Raw genomic sequence first — 17,155 nt, forward strand, 5'->3', positions numbered from 1 at the left:
CAGACTCATGACCATGAGGACCATGTCTACATCAGCAAGTGGTGAAAGACAATTTTATCAGACTTATAAAGCAAACAGATGAAGATGAGAAAATGGCAACCACCATGTGTGTTTCAGGGGCATTTACTTTGGGCCAGCTCTACTTTGGTCCTATGATGTGAACTCAATGGAAATCGGAGTGCATTACATGAGCCCCTGGAATGTATCCAGTGGTTTAGGTTTTGGCCAAAAGGAATTCAATAACTGCCTGTCTGAAACCACACCACCATGTGAATCATAGGAGAAAATCAAGAGGTGCACTTCAAAACTATTCTCCTGATCTGAACTAAAATACTAAAGTAGAATGATCCAGTAGTGTTAAAACAGCTCATATAAACCTTTCCTACCCAATTTGCTGATAGTATCAAAAATTATAATGATGGACTGAATACACTAGTACAGCACTCATCCTTCTCTATCTCTTGTTCCAGCACTTACCTTCCAATTGTTTGTGCTATCTAGTAAAGGAGATAACTTCACTAAGTACAAGCAACTGCCTCTTCAGACACGGATTTGTAATACTGCGCTGTTTAGAATATATAATGCGAAACATAGCAGAGTTTAATTCTGTTTTCTCTCTTGACTTCTCAGAAGGGAGGGGAGGGGAGGGGAGGGGAGGAGAGAGGAGAGGAGGGGAGGGGAGGGGAGGGGAGGGGAGGGGAGGGGAGCTGTGCCAGACACTTATTATAACTATAATGTTTTTTCCTCATTATCATCATTATCAGGATTTAATTTATTTAAAAGAGAAGTGCAAGAAGCTTCTCTGTTTTTCTGTTTGAACGAATTTGCCAGTTCCTGTGGTCAGCTAAACCCAAGCATATACTCATGCTGGTCCCTGTTACTACCCTATTCTACACCTTCCTACCACGGTTGTTGCAGGGTTTCATATACCAAGGCTGTAGTTCTGCAGGTGGGATTCATCTCACCATTGCTCTGAGTGTCTACATGACAGGTGCCTATATGTGGTTTTGATATCCTAGCTCCCATTATTTGAGGTAGGAATCTAATCTAGTCAATACAGTTCTTGGTTTCTAGAGGGATATTCAATAGGTCAGTTAGGTAGGATGAAGCTTCATTGACTGTGCTGATTACATCACCAGTTACAATAATTTAAATTCAGACATCTAATCTTATGTTCAGACATCTAGTCTTCTGTAGACACCTAAATTTAGATGAACTGGATACCTACCCTGTCTGTCTACACAAACATTTTTCTGAACTTATTGGTACACTGTGCATCAATACAACAGTTGCAACAACAGGAGCACTTGTATGAACAAGATAAAGGCAAAGATTTAGCTCAGCTAAGTTTTATGTTTCTGATGAAGGTGCACAGATTAGGAATATAGTTGGCCTATGGGTTCTATAAAGTCAATAGAGATAGTTGAAGAACTCAAAAGGACAAATCCACTTTCCCAGTTTTCCAGACTTTGCCATAGTACTTATGGATATATTATGAACATAGAAAGATGACATAATTCTGTTGCTACAAATATTTGTACAGACATTTTTCCTGTTGCTACCATTGATGGGGTAACACAGTAGTTTTGTAAGAGGGACATTAAAAAACCCAACATAGTTATCAAATATAGTCTTGTGCACTATAATATCTGTGCACTGCAAATACCAAGCAGGCAAGAGCAAAAAAAATATCCCATGTCCAAATGCAAACATTCTCACATTATCACACACACTTTCATGACATTGTAGCCCTTTTACAGACTTTGCTACCACTATAAAGTGATTTGCTGTGTATTGCTGGTGCAGCCTTACAATATGCTTATCCAACTGTATCTGTTTTGAGCAATGTCTTCGTTAGCAAATCACACCACTTATTTGTCCTTCAAAGTGGGGCAGAAGCAAAATCAATCAATAAGCTATTGGGCATCAGCAGAGACTGTGACCCTCCATTATGCTATCTGGAAGGACAAAGTATAAAAGAACAAAGCACAAGTTGTTTCTTCATACATGCTCTTAGCCTTAATACTGCAGTTTTTTATTATAATATCTATACTGGAACCTAGAAGTTTAAAAATGTTATAATGAATTCATAACCTCAATACAAATACATAAAACACCATATAATTATTTACTTGTGCTAAAAAAAGTTTTTTTCTTTTGGAAAAAAAAAAAATTACAATGTCTTTCAAGTATGCTATCATTTAATATTATTGGAGTTGTAATGGAATTAAAATCTTTCTTTTAATTAGCATTTTGCCTCATTGATTAGATTGTACCAGATGAACATGAAAGTTATAGTTTGGAGTCTTCATATATTCAATTCAGCTACCACTTAGCACATGATTACACTCACTCTGGGTAGTTTAATAAACACTTTCTGTCACTCAGGATCATGGACTCAGACACAATATTCACTGCATCACTGGGTTTTTCACAGAACATTTTTTTTATCCCTTCCTTGCCAGCACTTCGAAGGATTTTGTATAAAGAATTTGTCAGGTTCTCTATTTTAAAGGGAATTTGTTATAACGAGGACCAGAAGTAATTAGAAGTTGAAATGAAACATTTATTGATTTCACATCAAGTTAAGCCATTTATATGTTTAAATGTAGTGAAGAAAAAGGGTTCTAATTTAAACAAATCTCCTATAATAACCTCTATGATATGAAGACATTTGATCAATGCTGGAGAACAAAGTGGACTCTGAAGGTTGTTTTGTGGTGGTTTTTTTCTCAGAAATGTATCATCCTTGAATTGGAAAACTTCAAAAACATATTTTAGAATGGTTTATAGTATAATAAACTGAAATTGGGTCAAATTCTTTTCTTTGCTGTAAGGCATCAAAATACATATTGGATAGAATAACTTCAAAAGTCTGAATAAAACGAGTGTAGATGAGGCAGTTATAGTTGCTTCTATTAAACTGTAAAGGACTACTTAATTATTATTTTTCGTTGAACATTGAATTAACAAGAGAAATGCTGCAGTTTGTATTGTGACTTGCCTACTGTTGCAGAGGCATATTTCTTCTAGATTTGAAAATATCTGACTGCTGTCTTTGTAAGTCTTGCCATAACTTTTATTCAGGTAGTGTTAATAGGTTGGTGGGTAGTGATAGTAGGTTAGCGGATAGTGTTAGAAGAAAGTTTGAGTCAGGATTTTTTCAGACTTGTTTAAGGTCAAGGAACATAGAACCGGAGGAAAATATTCATTTCATTGCCTTTTCCATATTTTGGGAGTTAGTTTTTTTCCTAATCATCTCAGACAAGCTTTATTAGGCAATTTACAATATGAGGCAGATTGTGGACTCCCAGGTATTTACTTGTCCTGGAACCCTTCAAAGGAGTTTTGAGTCATAAGGATTACGCTAAATTGGCTTTGAGGAGCTCCTTGATTCTATATGGATGGCTGACATTTAATACTGTACTTGTCAAATGTCATGTGTGAGCTGGCTCCCACACACACTCATCTAGGTCAGTTCACTCTCAGTTAAACAAATCTCAAAGTAGCTTTTATCTCATTGACTTTTCAACTGAATCATTGAAGGAAAAGAACAAATAAAAGAAGCTGACTAGGTATTGCAGCAGCAAATAGGCTGTTTCCAGCCTTTTCGTTCAGCAGCTTTGCCATTCTCCTTTAACACATTTACTTCCACTCAGGTGACCCTACATTTCTCCGGCATAGATCATATTTTTTTTTAAATTCCTTGCCAAAATCTAAATATTCCCTCACTTTCTTTATGGTTTCTCCCTTGAAAATCTCATGTGGTCTTCATTATTGTAGTATTTTGATTCATGTTCTTTGCCTGCTATCATGGTCTGAGAGAAGAGTGAAGAAACTTGCAAGGATTAGCGGTAGGCTACACTCTGCTCTTTGAACCCCTTATCTTTAGATAAATAAGTAATGTTCTGGCCTTAACTGGGCAAGCAATATACTTAAAGTTGATAGTTTCCATGTTCACAAGCAATTGGAACAGGCACCTTACACTAATATATAATACTAATAGTATTATGCAATTCTAAAATTCTGACTTCATTCCTTGAGGGGAAAAAATAATTACCTTTCCTATTCAGACTGAGATTATCATTTGGTCCTCAAGCAAGTTTGTGCTTGCATTCTGTCTGTGAAATCTCTTCAGTCTATCTTTCACTCCCAAGTAGTAATCATAACATTGAGATTATAAAGTTTCCCATTGCAAATGCAAGTAGGCTACTGAACAAAAAATAGAAAAACAAATTCTAATCAACTAAAACCATTCCAACAGCCAGGCCAAAATAAAAATGATAAAAAATTAAACAAATTATAAAATAAATAATTAAATAGTGCATGTAACAAAATAATTATATGATCTTGAGAAATAAAAGTCTTCTGGAACCATGAACTCAAAAGAATCTACTCTGAAAGGATCGCAGTCATAATCAAATTGAAACGGTAAAAAGTCTATGTAGAATTGAGACTCAGATATGAGTCCCTGAAATTCAAAGGGTTAGTATTTGAAGTACTAATTTCATTAATCACAGAATTCTTTAAAGGGCACTAGGAAGGGCTCAACAATATGGAACAATGGAAGACTAAACTAGTGCCTGTGTCAAATTAAATGTCTAGTGTCTCTGTTCACTGAATATTTAAAATGCAGTATAACTGACTTTTTATTTTCATATCCATATTGAACTCAATACATAAATCTCCTAGCAGCTCAGTTGTTAGTGAAATTTCATGTTCCTTACAGTAATATTGCAAGGTGATCCTCATAAAATTCTACGGGATGCATTTATGAATCTGAATGAACAAGTCCTGTGAATAGCAACACAGACAGATGCAATACAGTCAGTTTAACATATCTCTATTTGTTATATATACTAGAACTGTTATACACTACAAATTTGTTCATACTGTTATGAAAATTTAAGAGGTGGTATAACTAGAAAAGCATTAACTTCTTAGCCCTCAAGGTTTTGTTGCATTTCAATGCATTGCCAAGAAAGAGTAACAAATTATTCTTTAACATTTGTAAATGATTATGCCAATTTTGTCTCTCATTCTTTTGTGAGAAAGTTGATATACTACAGAAAAATCAACTTCCACATCCTAAAACCTAATGAGGCTGCAATTTTATGTCTTTGTCTTACAGTGAAACAAATGGTACAATTACTTTCCAGGAACACTCGAGGGGAATACAGGTACTCGGCAGACTTTTATGAATGCCTTCCAGATAATCAGTTTGTCTTTTATTATTACATTTCCATAAAATATAAAGATGAAATACTTCTTCGAGAAAGTAGTAAAGTTACATACAAATACAGACTCTGTTTCATTACAAGTGTTTGTATACTGTTATCTTCCCTAGGAAACAATCTTTTAAAAATACCTATACTGATCTATGACAGTATTAATTTCTTAGATCTCCTACTTTACCTTAAATTTTAAAGAACTTAACAGCTCTTATTCATACCTAGGAAGCCTTTATTAATCAAATTCTTTGTGTAAGCGTATTCATGGTAACAAGAAGTTTATGTGTCCTTTAAATGTATCGATTTGTTTGCGGTTTCAGTTTACCAAAAATACACTTGTTTATGTTAAATTGGAGATGGGCTAAAATCTTATCATCTGAGTAGGGGATTTCCTTTACTTAAAGTTCACTCATTTTTTATGAATACTAGTCTGTTATGTTCACAGCACAAGTTACAATAACTCCTGCAGAAACAAACAAACAAAATTGTGTATAGATTTAAGCTTTTTCATGTTCCTGGGTACCAGACATCTTATTTGCAAATGTTGGAGGGCTCTAAACCCCCCCAGAGGTTCTTTAGAAAACCACAAGGCAATTTCCCTTTTTTCTCCGACTTACTACATATATATATATATATATATGTATAACTACTTTTCAGATGACTCCACCTGAATAACTGAAAAGTGCAGGAAAAGAGGGAGTTGTTCAGTTGTGAAAACACAAATAATTTCAGGTATATTTCAGGCACTACGGGATATCCTGGTTGCCTTTCACTTGCTGGTCTGGAAGGGTTCAAAGGCCAGTCCTGCAAGCCCTGTAAGCGTATCAGTGTCTGAGCACTACTGGCTACCTAAGCTTAGGCAACTGAATCTGTCCCAGAAGTGAAGAAAGGAAAAGAAAACATGGAGAACTTTTACACTCAGTTCTTGTTGCTTTTACTTCCTTAGTTGCTGGACCTGTCATATGCTTCTATCAGACCAGTCTGTCACAAGCATGCTGCAGAAATGCACACTGTAAAAGCACAGATAGATGAGATCGGTCTGAACAGCTTAATGCTAGTTGCCAAAAATTTCAAGAATTGCTTTGCCAACTTTTATGGTTTTTCTCTGAGATTTTTAAATCTTTATTAAACTTGAATGTATAATTAAATGGCCAAATCTGTTGGTAGAGTGCAGATGAAAAAAACCTGAAATTAGTATTTTCATTTTGGGTACAGTGTTGAAACAAACAACAGAAGCCATGGGGCCAGCATATACAGGTGAAAGCAGATTTGCAGAAAAGGACCTGGGGTCCTTGTGGACAACAAGTTGAACATGAGTCAGTGTGGTGGGTTGACCTTGTCTGGATGCCAGGTGACCACCAAGCCACTCTATCACTCCCCTCCTCGGCAGGACTGCGGGGGGAAGAAAATAAGATGGAAAAAAACTCATGGGTCAAGATAAAGGAAGTTTAATAAGGCAAAAGCAAAGGCTGCGCGCAAAAGCAAAGGAAAACAAGAGATTTATTCTCTACTTCCCATCAGCAGGTGACGTACAGCTACTTCCTGGGAAGTAGGGCTTCAGTAGATGTAGTGGTTGCTCCAGAAGACAAACATCGTAATAACGAATAACACCCCTCCTCCTCCTTTCTCTTAGCTTTATTGATGAGCAGGTGTCAATATGGTATGGAATATCCCTTTGGTCAGTTTGGGTCAGCTGTCCTGGCTATGTCCCCTCCCAAGATCTTGCCTACCCCCAACCTGCTGGGTCAAGTGGGGGAATGTTGGAGAGACAGCCTTGATACTGTGCGAGAACTGCTCAGCAGTTGCTAAAACACTGGTGTGTTATGAACACCTTTCTAGCTACCAATACAAAACACATCACTATGGGGGCTGCTATGGGAAAAACTAACTCCATCTCAGCCAAACCCAATACAGTCAGCAATGTGCTCTTGCCACAAAGAAGGCAAAGATGCTGCATTAGGAGTAGTGTTACCCGCAGGTCAAAGGAAGTTACCCTTCCCTTCTACTCAGCACAGGTGAGGCCACATCTGGAGTGCTGTGTCCAGTTCTGGACTCCGCAGTACAAGAGAGGCAAGGACGTACTACAGAGAGTCCAATGAAGGGTCACAAGGATGATGAAGGGACTGGAGCATCTGTCCTATGAGGAAAGGCTGCAAGCTCTAGGACGGTTCAACCTAGAGAAGAGAAGGCTCAGGGGGGATCTCATCAATCTATATAAATACCTGAAGGGAGGGTGGAAAGAGGATGGAGCCAGGCTCTTTTCAGTGGTGCGCACTGACAGGACAATAGGCAATGGTCACAAACTGAAACACAGAGGTTTCCCTCTGATCACCAGGAAACTTTTTTCCTGGTGCTGAGCACTGGCACAGGTTGCCCAGAGAGGCTGTGGAATCTCCCTGCTTTGAGATATTCTAAAGCCATCTGGACATGGTCCTGATCAGCCTGCTCTAAGTGGCCCTTTTTGAGCAGGGTGGTTGGACAGGATGACCTCCAGTCATCCCTTCCAACCCCAACTATTCTGTGATTCTGTGAAGTCACTAAAATTAATTTGAATAGGACTACTCTAGTCATTAAGTTAGATATAAATGGATGTATTTTGAGTACTGCCCTTGTTGTTTGAGTAGATAGAAGTTTTAATTTGAGTTACATTTTTTAATACTTTTACTTGCTCTACAAGTTAAACTATTTTAAGTCTGACTTGGTTGCTCATACTGGAACTTGTTACTAGACAATGTACTTAGTTATTTCTCCTTTGGAATGTATTGAATGCATCCCAAGCTTTGGATACATCCAGAATCATTCAAAACAATATGTGTACTACATCATGGCACCTTCTCAATAGGACTGAAATCCTGTTAGGTTCCAACTCTGGACAAGTAAAATAACTTTTGTGCATACTAAAATAAATGCCCAACTTCTGCATTCAGTCAGTGGAAAGAATTAGTCATATCTGAAAATCTCCAAAAAGTGACCTTGTCTGATTATGCCCGTTTTCCAATTTCTCCTGAGATAGTGTAGGAAATAGTACAGTATCTTCACGCACTGAAAAACAGTGTTCCCAGATATTTCCTTGGGAATGGGTGCCTCAGAACACAGTGTTCATGGTCTCCTTTTGTGTGTTTATAGCCTAGCAGCTGTACCTCACATTCTGTAAGAGGGAGACTTGCTTCATCTTGAAAGGAGTGGCACCCAGAGGTCCAACAACAGGAGTCAGCTGCAGCCACATGCCTCAGGAGTACCCCAGAAATTGAAATAAAAAAAAAGGAAAAAAATTTCCAGAAGTTCTAGGAGCAGGCTAGAAGGACTTTTACTACCACTTTCACAGAAAAAAAATGAATGAAAATGAAAGAGGAGGTTGAGTATTAGAATAATATAGTAATAGCCATAAAATCCTCCTTGAGCTAACAAGCAAGAACTTTTCACTTCAATAAAATAAAAGATCATATGTGAAGAAACAGTGACATAGAGCGATCATTTTCAGTTTGCCCATTGGAATGCTCAGTCCCTTAACATCCAGTCAATAGCTTCATATTCTTCTTAATTAGCATCTATGGAAATATGTTGTGTGAATGATCACTCTGTTGAAATGCTTTGGTCCTAACGATGCTGACTTGAAAAGAATGGCCAGGCTGGATGACATGGCTTTTGGAGTGATTGTTGTACCTGCTATTAATAAACCTACATAAATGGTAATTTTAAGGATCTTTAAAAAGCTGTGGGGATTATGTTATGTGCCAGGGGGTAATCGATGAAGGAATCCATCCAGCTGATATATTGTACTATCTATTTCTTTGAACATTTGAGCAACTTTACCCATCAAATGAATAGTAAATTGAGAATTATATGCCTTATTATAAAATGTGGGCAGATAGGTCTTAGGAATTTTTTTACAAGAATTATTCATGATTTACAAGAAGAAATGGCTTCATGTCTCTTCAGCAAAATGTTACAGTGGAGGAAATGAGACCACTATGAGTGGTTTCTTTCATTTTACATTTAATTTGCAGTCTAATATTATACTGAATTTTAATTCTTTTTTGAGTGCAGATTCAAATCCTCTGTGCAAATACTCCAGATTGAAGTAGGTATACAATCTATGCTCAACTGCAGTATCTATAGTTGCTTAGACATGCTATTTATAGTTGAACACAGCTTTGCAAGTTGAGCAACTTTTTTTAACACCTCTCTATACCAGGAATATTCAACGCAGGAGAATAGGTTAGAATAGGACCGTACTGATGTCTCAACAACCTTTCTGCTATTTAAATGCTGTTGCTTGACCAATTTGTTATGTATTAGAATGGAAGAATGGTTGAAACCTAAAGAAAATGGCTTGACATTTAGGTACTTTGACATTTTCCATCAATATTAACACGGCTATAAAACAGTCATCCTTGATGCCATTTAACAATGAAGTAATGCTTATTAATTACAAATGTTGTTTAATCTGTTTTAGATACTAAAGGTTATACATTCTTTTATTCTTTACTGTGATTAATTGTAAATCTGCAGAGAAGCAAAACCTTTCAGAAATAAAATGAAATTTAAATAAGATTTTAACCCTCATAGACCTGTGGACCCCTGGGAATACCATTCAAAGAATGAAAAAAATGTTTTCTGCATTAAACAGTCTGCATTTGTTGCTCTGAATTCTATAAAACCTTATTTCTAAATCATGTTAAGATGAAAATGTTCAATTCAATGGTATAAAAAAGGTAACATATATGATTAATTAAATGTATCTGGAAGGAGAATCCATGCTGGGCAAGGATGTAAGTCTTTTTCCAGCAAGAATCTTTGTAAATTACTGCATGGTTTGGAGATAGAATGAATGCGCTTTTTGGTTGTAAAAATAATATAATTTGATAGTGAACAACTAAAATGTTAAAAGAGATTGTGTTTGTGTAATACAAACACAGCTTAAAAAACTTAAAATGAGGAATTCCAAATAAAACACATCATATACTTTTTTTTCTACAGACTATATATATATGATTAACAAAACATATCTATAGCAACTTGGAATGCAATGTGATTAAATTAAAAGTGGTTCTAATATCCTGCAGTGTGAATCTTGACTTCAGTATAGTATATGCCATGTGCATATTATACGAACCAATGATTAATTTTCCTTTTCCTCCAATATCTGCCTCTTAGTATTTTAAATTCAAAACATACAAAGAAAGATTTAGGATAACCAGGACTAAAAGCAAATACACTATTTTAAAACCATTGCTTTAACTTATGACTTTGTCAATGAAGAACACTTACACTAGTAATTTCCAACACAGTACCTCAAAAAAGAATCTATATATCTACCTATATAGATATAACATAGTTCTTCCAAAATGATTTAACACAGCAATAAGTGACATATAGTTTATTCTGTTAAACAGGTTTTGACTGTCATAACCTATTCTGCTAACTTTGTATATAAAATTATTAATGTCACAGAATAATCAAAATAGTTTCAAATAATGAGAACAAACAATAAGCATTTACTCTAGATGCTTTTTCTTTCCCTGATGAGCCGACTTTTCATTTTGGTGATAATTTTCATCTGCCTTTGAGCAAAGGACAAAAGCAAAAAGAAAAAAAAAAGGAAAAAAGTGAAGGGAAATAACTAATTCTAGCAATCCAGAAAACATTACTTGTCTTCTGTGTTTTTATTTAATGACTCAAAATCAGTCAATTTGGACCCTGATTGAGAGAGTCCTCTGAAGTCAAAGCCAATCATCCTATTAATATTATCAGATTTGGATAGGGCCCCTTCTGTCTGGAAAACAGCATAAAACATGATTTATCCTTTTGTTTTGTCGTTTAGTAAGTGCTTTAGTAAATGTAAATTTCAATTTTGCACTGGAATGTACCTTAGATGAGAATACGTCAACAAGATAATTTCACCATACTAGTGATAACATTATGCAGTGTTATACCCTTGGGATTATGCTGTTATTTCAGATTTAATTACTAAATTAACACACATTTCCCAAGCTTACATTTCTATATTAAATCTATTGTCAATCATTGTACCTCACCTGAATAACAGAAAAACATCCATTGTTTACTACTGGCCTTATTCTTCACTGCTGGCACTGCTTTTGCAAAGTGTATGTTCTGACTCTCCTTAGTGTTAAGAAATATGCTGTTGTTGCTTGATATCACTAAACAGACACAGCTGAAAAATGCTTTGCTTGATAGTTTATTGTGTGAAATAGTTTCTTGCAATGATGCAGGGAAATTTGATTTATGGAAGAAATAGTTTTATGCAGTGTTTGTAGTGTTTCACTCATACCCTAGTGTACACATTCTGCAATTAAATTATACAATTTAAAAACTAGTCGTGACTTAAGCTCAGATGAGTACTTTTAGTCTTAAATAGAGCTAGATAATCTTTCACTAGAGACTATATTGTTCTCTACAGTTTCAGAAGCTTGATTAAAAGGAGTGAAATACTAAAAAGTCCTTTTTAGATGTCTCTATGCCCATAATACTTGAGGGAACATAATGAAAATGTGGCTACAGGTCATATCTGAACATTGAGCTTCTACTTATTTATATACAACAGAAGAGTTTCTGTACATTACTGCTAACTTCTGGAGCCTGTATGAGGTTCTGTTGGCCACATTCAGAAGTTACACATTTACACGTTTGGGTTTCATCAAAGTCTAATGCCAATATCAATAATAAGGCCTCTTAGTAGGTTTTCCCAGGAGTCTGCAGTGTTTTCAGGTAGTTCCCCCAGGTTTCCCTGTTTAATAACTCGCTACTGGGGAAGAAGATCTTGTCAGTGGAATTGTAAGGGTATAAAGCATCTGGTCATTTCATTAGCAGAATATTAACACTGAAATTTTATAGAAAATTCAATAACAATTTTAGTTACTGTTATGCATTGTGCTCTTAGATTATATTTATAAAGTAACTGTAATTTCTCTTATCTTATTGTTAGCCTCTGCTAACTCTGAGTGTTAGCTAGACTTATAGCTGCTTAATTTAAAACTGATATTTTTTATTACAATGTGATACAATCTAATCTCTTAAGTAACTACCTAATTCTAGTTATCTTCCTGAAGTTAGAAATTAAGAGGATAGCATCTGACATTAAACTGGACTCATAAATGAGCACAGAGCCTGTGATTTATCTCTTCGTGCTCACATAGCACAGCGGAGCTGCAGGAAGTCAAGATTTAGCAGAAAGAAATGTTGTGCTTTTGCTTCAGATCGAACATCCTACAGTTTGACCTTGAAGCAAAATTATAGGTACTTGACCAGACTAAAGGCGAAGAAAGTCTGTATCTAATGAGATCTCTTTGAATGTATTTATTTCAGGATATCACTAAAGTAAACTTATAGCTTTATATTTTGGGAGGTTTTGTAGAGGACCGCAACCTTTCATTTAGCTTACATCAGACTTCAAATACTTTTTTTTTAAAGAAGCCCTGAGCCAAGAGGGCAGAATTTTTCCATCTAAACTTTGCATGCTATTACCAGTGATACAAGCTATGGGAAGGTTTCAAACCTTTGCCAGTATTTTTATCCACTCATTGAATTTAAACTGACTCTAATGTAAGTGCCAATTTGTAAGTAGAAAATAAGGAATGAAAGGTAACACTTCTTAAGATAGTCTAACAAGAACTGGAATTGTGCATCCAAATTTCACAGAAGTACTTGAAAAATAGCCTTGTTCTATTTTATGAGAATGACACTAGATGTCTCATTCCTGGCGCTTTTGTTAAAAACTATGTATTCAGCATTGATTGATTAGTGAGAATGGCGAGCAGTCAGATTCTGCTCTTACCCTACATAGGTTGTCTGTTTAAGTTAACAGTCTAACTGCATTTAATAAGCTTCTCAAGTAAAGCTTTTTCCAAAGGTGCTTTTGCGTGACCTGCCTTATTGCCAGAACTAGCTAACAAAGATATTTTTGTTCATGAAATATGGGAGAAAACAGACACTTTGTTTTTCTGAATGTAAAAATGTAGAACATGAATACAGGTTGAGTGTCCTCTTGATTTGACTAATCATCATTAGAATCTCTCTTTGAAGATACTTTGTTTTTTGAATAGTTTCATTCAGGGTACAGCGGTATATGTAGTTGAGATGCAGAAGTAATTATTAAGTAATTATTGATGAATATTGTAGGAAATTCGAAGGAATCGAACAAAGGTATCTACACTTGGGACTGAACTCAATGCTAAGATTGTGCTCAAGCCCATACCAGATGAATATAAACCTCAGTATCTTAATGATATTTCTAGAAGGCTTTTCAGTTGATGGAAAATCTGTTGAAGTTCAGGGGCTCAGATTTAGTCGCCTTGCAAAGTCCTGCCTGAATTATGTTTACAGTTCTCTTATATAACGTGATTCTTGTCTTCAGGCAGTTTTGTGGCACAAGTCCCTAACTCTCTTTCAGTCAGTTTTGGATAAAGAGGAACATTTGCTTTTGTTTGAAATTCAGAGCAATATCCGACTGGCCAAGGGTTAGAAACCTAATTTACATCTGGTACTCTACGCAGAGTTCACCTTCATAAAAATATAATCGATTTGTCTCCTGGAAACAATTGTGAATTTGTCACTCAACATTTCTCTCACTAGTTTTGGTAAGGCATATTGCCCATGTCATCTCAGGAGGCAAGACGTAAAATGCCTATTCTATGCTAACACGGGTCCCTCACTGCTCACAATTGCATCCTATTTGGATTTGCCTTAACAGATGCATTGAGAAAGGGACAACATCCTTTTCCTACCTAGTAGCTTAGATTCTGTAATTAATTCTTCTATTACTGTAATTCAGCACTAATAAGTCTGTTCTGTTTTGTTTGGGTTTTTTCCATATGAAGGTAATATAAACATTCTCAATCCGTGATACCTCTTGTGCTTTATAGTCTGCTTTCTTAAAATAAGAAATTTAATTACATATTTCCAGGTAATGTCTGAAAGAGTCTCTCCATTTTATTTTTTGGGGGAACACACTCTAAATTTGTTAGCTCACTACTTATTCTCTCTCTTCCTTGTGTTTATCATTTGCAGTATTTTACAGATTAGAATCATTTGTAGCTATTAATTGGCAACTTATTGCCTGTTCCAGACTTGAATCAAATTATTAATTTTACACTGCATAGCCAGATTTTACATACTGCTGTTCATTCTTCTCCTTCATTTACTGTTCCTCAGACAGGTTTCAATCTATGAACCAGTTTTCATATATAAGGTAATTACAAATAATTTTCAAGTAATATTTCTTATGATATATGTATCATTCTTTTTTAAGAGTGTATTTCATCAGCTGCATTCCCTACTTCTTGCTTTTATCTGAACACAGATCAAGCATGTTTTGGAAGATTTGCTGCTTATTAATCTGTATTGTGCATCAGTCATGAAAATATGTTCATCCTTTACAAGTTCACCTTTCTTTATGTGTATGTCCCATCATTTTAGTAGGAATTAAAATTCTCTAAGAGGATAACAAGTTTTGAGGTTGCAATTTTAACGTGAACCTTTTGGACTTTCATTTTTTGAAACTTTGAAAACTGACTTTATCAAAACTGAAACTCATAATTCTAACTGGCATAGAAAATTCATTAGCTCATTAATAATTTCTATTCCTACAAGATGCACATGGAAAATAAACTTTTTTTTGTACTTCTGTTTAGTTTTCTAATCTATGAGCCACATTTGTAATTTCGCATGGTAAAAATAATGACATTTAATCAAAAACTTACATAGTTTAATTTTTGTGCATTTTATTTTTAGCTCACAGAAATTACTTTTTTTTAGAATATGTATTACATAGCAAATATTGAATCTGTACGAGTAGACCAAGGAATGGCTTAAGTACTTAAACATTTTGATTGATGTTCATCCACCAGAGATAGAGGCTTAAGGTACAGACATCTGAACTGTATGCCTTTGCCTCTCTTTATAATCAGTAAAGAGAAAGGAACACTTTCAGTATACAGATCATCTCCTCATGTAAACATTTAAAACAGATCAAAGAAATCACTCTCTAAGATATGTTTATTTCTCTCTGTTGACTTTAAGAAGCAAACTGAACCTAGCTTTGGGAGGTGTCTAAAACTGACTGAGGTGAATCTAATTGTGAAATTCTAGACTCAGAAAAGCAATGCAAGAACTCTTACCTGGTGCCTGATGAGCTATAGTTACGTGAGTTTTCTCATAGGGGAAAATGAAACCAAACCAAATCAACAACATTCTTTTCATTCTTAGCGTTCAATGACAAGCTAGCGCCAGTGCATTAATGAAGATTTTGAGCAGGATTGGACCCAATATTGACCACTAGAGTATGCTGCTAGTTACTGGCCTCAAATTAGACTTCATGCCACTGATCACCACTCTCTGGGCCTGGTCATTCAGCCATTTTTCAATCCACCTCAGTGTCTGCTCATCCAGCCATTATTTCGTCAACTTCTCCATGAGGATCTTATGGATGAACATGTCAAATATTTTACTGAAGTTGTAGACAATATTCACTGCTCTCCCCTCATCTACCAGGTCAGTCATTGTCTCATAGAAGTGTCACAGGTTGGTCAAGCATGACTTCCCCTTGGTCCATGCTGACTGCTCCCAATCACCTTCTTGTCCTTCTTCTGCCTGGAAACTGTTTCCAGGTTGGTTGCTCCATCACCTTTCCAAGGATCAAAGTGAGGCTGACTGCCCTGTAATGCCCTGGTTCCTCTTTCTTGCCCTCCTTAAAGATAGGAGTGACATTTGCTTTCCTTCATTCTTTGGGCACCTCTCCTAATCACCATGACCATTTAAAAATTACTGAGTGGCCTTGAAATGACATCAGTACTTGTAGGTGCATCCCATCAGGACCCATGGACTTACGTATGTCCTGTTTCCCAAAGTATTCTCTGACTTGACCTTTTTCCACCTAGGATAAGTGCAGATGTGATAAATTTGCGATATGGAAACAATTCCATGCAAATTAACACTTTGTTCAAAAAGATTTTGACCAGGGTAATTCTGTGATTCTGTCATTTTGTGATTTATGCTGGTTGTGTTGCTCTATATATGTATTTAGTCTACCATGCCTTTTATCAGATAGAGTGACCGGAAGGACATGCAATAGTCAAACTGCAGGTGCAACATAAAGTTGTCCATGCTAATGTGTTCCGTTCTGTTCTTAACCCATTTTCTAATAATTCTTACATTTATTTGGTATATTTCAGAATATTTTTGCGTATTGCAGAATTTTCCCTAAAGGCACTTTTTTTCCTGAGGATGATGTCCACTTTTACTATTGGATGAAAAGCCTTTGTAAGGAACTTACCTTACTCTTATCTCCCTATAGAGTAGAGACAAAGGCACCTTAACATATTGATTCAGATTTTAGAATATTAGATAACTACAACTATCTTGGCTGACTAAAGGTAGTCAGATCAAATCTGAAACTAAAATTATTACACCTTGTATCTACTGCTAAGGTTATTTTTTCAAAGTGTCCCTGATTTTTCCAAATTTGAGTATGCAATTTATTTTCCTGGTTTTTTTCCAACCAGTTACTATGAGATCCTTACACAGTTTTTCATTTTTACCTAAATTGGACACCCTTGAATAATTTTATGCTGTGTACGAACTCTGCTAATTTCTGCCTAATTCTCCATATATTATTTATTAACATGTTGAGAGTGCAGACATGTAGACTATATTTATATGTAAAAATAAAGAGGACCTGGCTTGACCTTTAGCCCATGGCTGACTGACTGACCTCTACACTGTTGAAAGTTAAGTTTTCCAATAACAAATTTGGCTTTCACAGAGCCAGTTGGAGCGATATGGTTCAAAACAGTCAAGGAGTGAATTCATAATTAAGCAATATATGGTTGGCCAAGGGCCAAGTATAATATTTTTCTGTGGTCCCCATCTACCTAGCAGACTACATGGAAATAGAAAAACTTGTA

This window comes from Gavia stellata, chromosome 1, assembly GCF_030936135.1.
Source record: "Gavia stellata isolate bGavSte3 chromosome 1, bGavSte3.hap2, whole genome shotgun sequence".
NCBI lineage: Eukaryota > Metazoa > Chordata > Aves > Gaviiformes > Gaviidae > Gavia > Gavia stellata.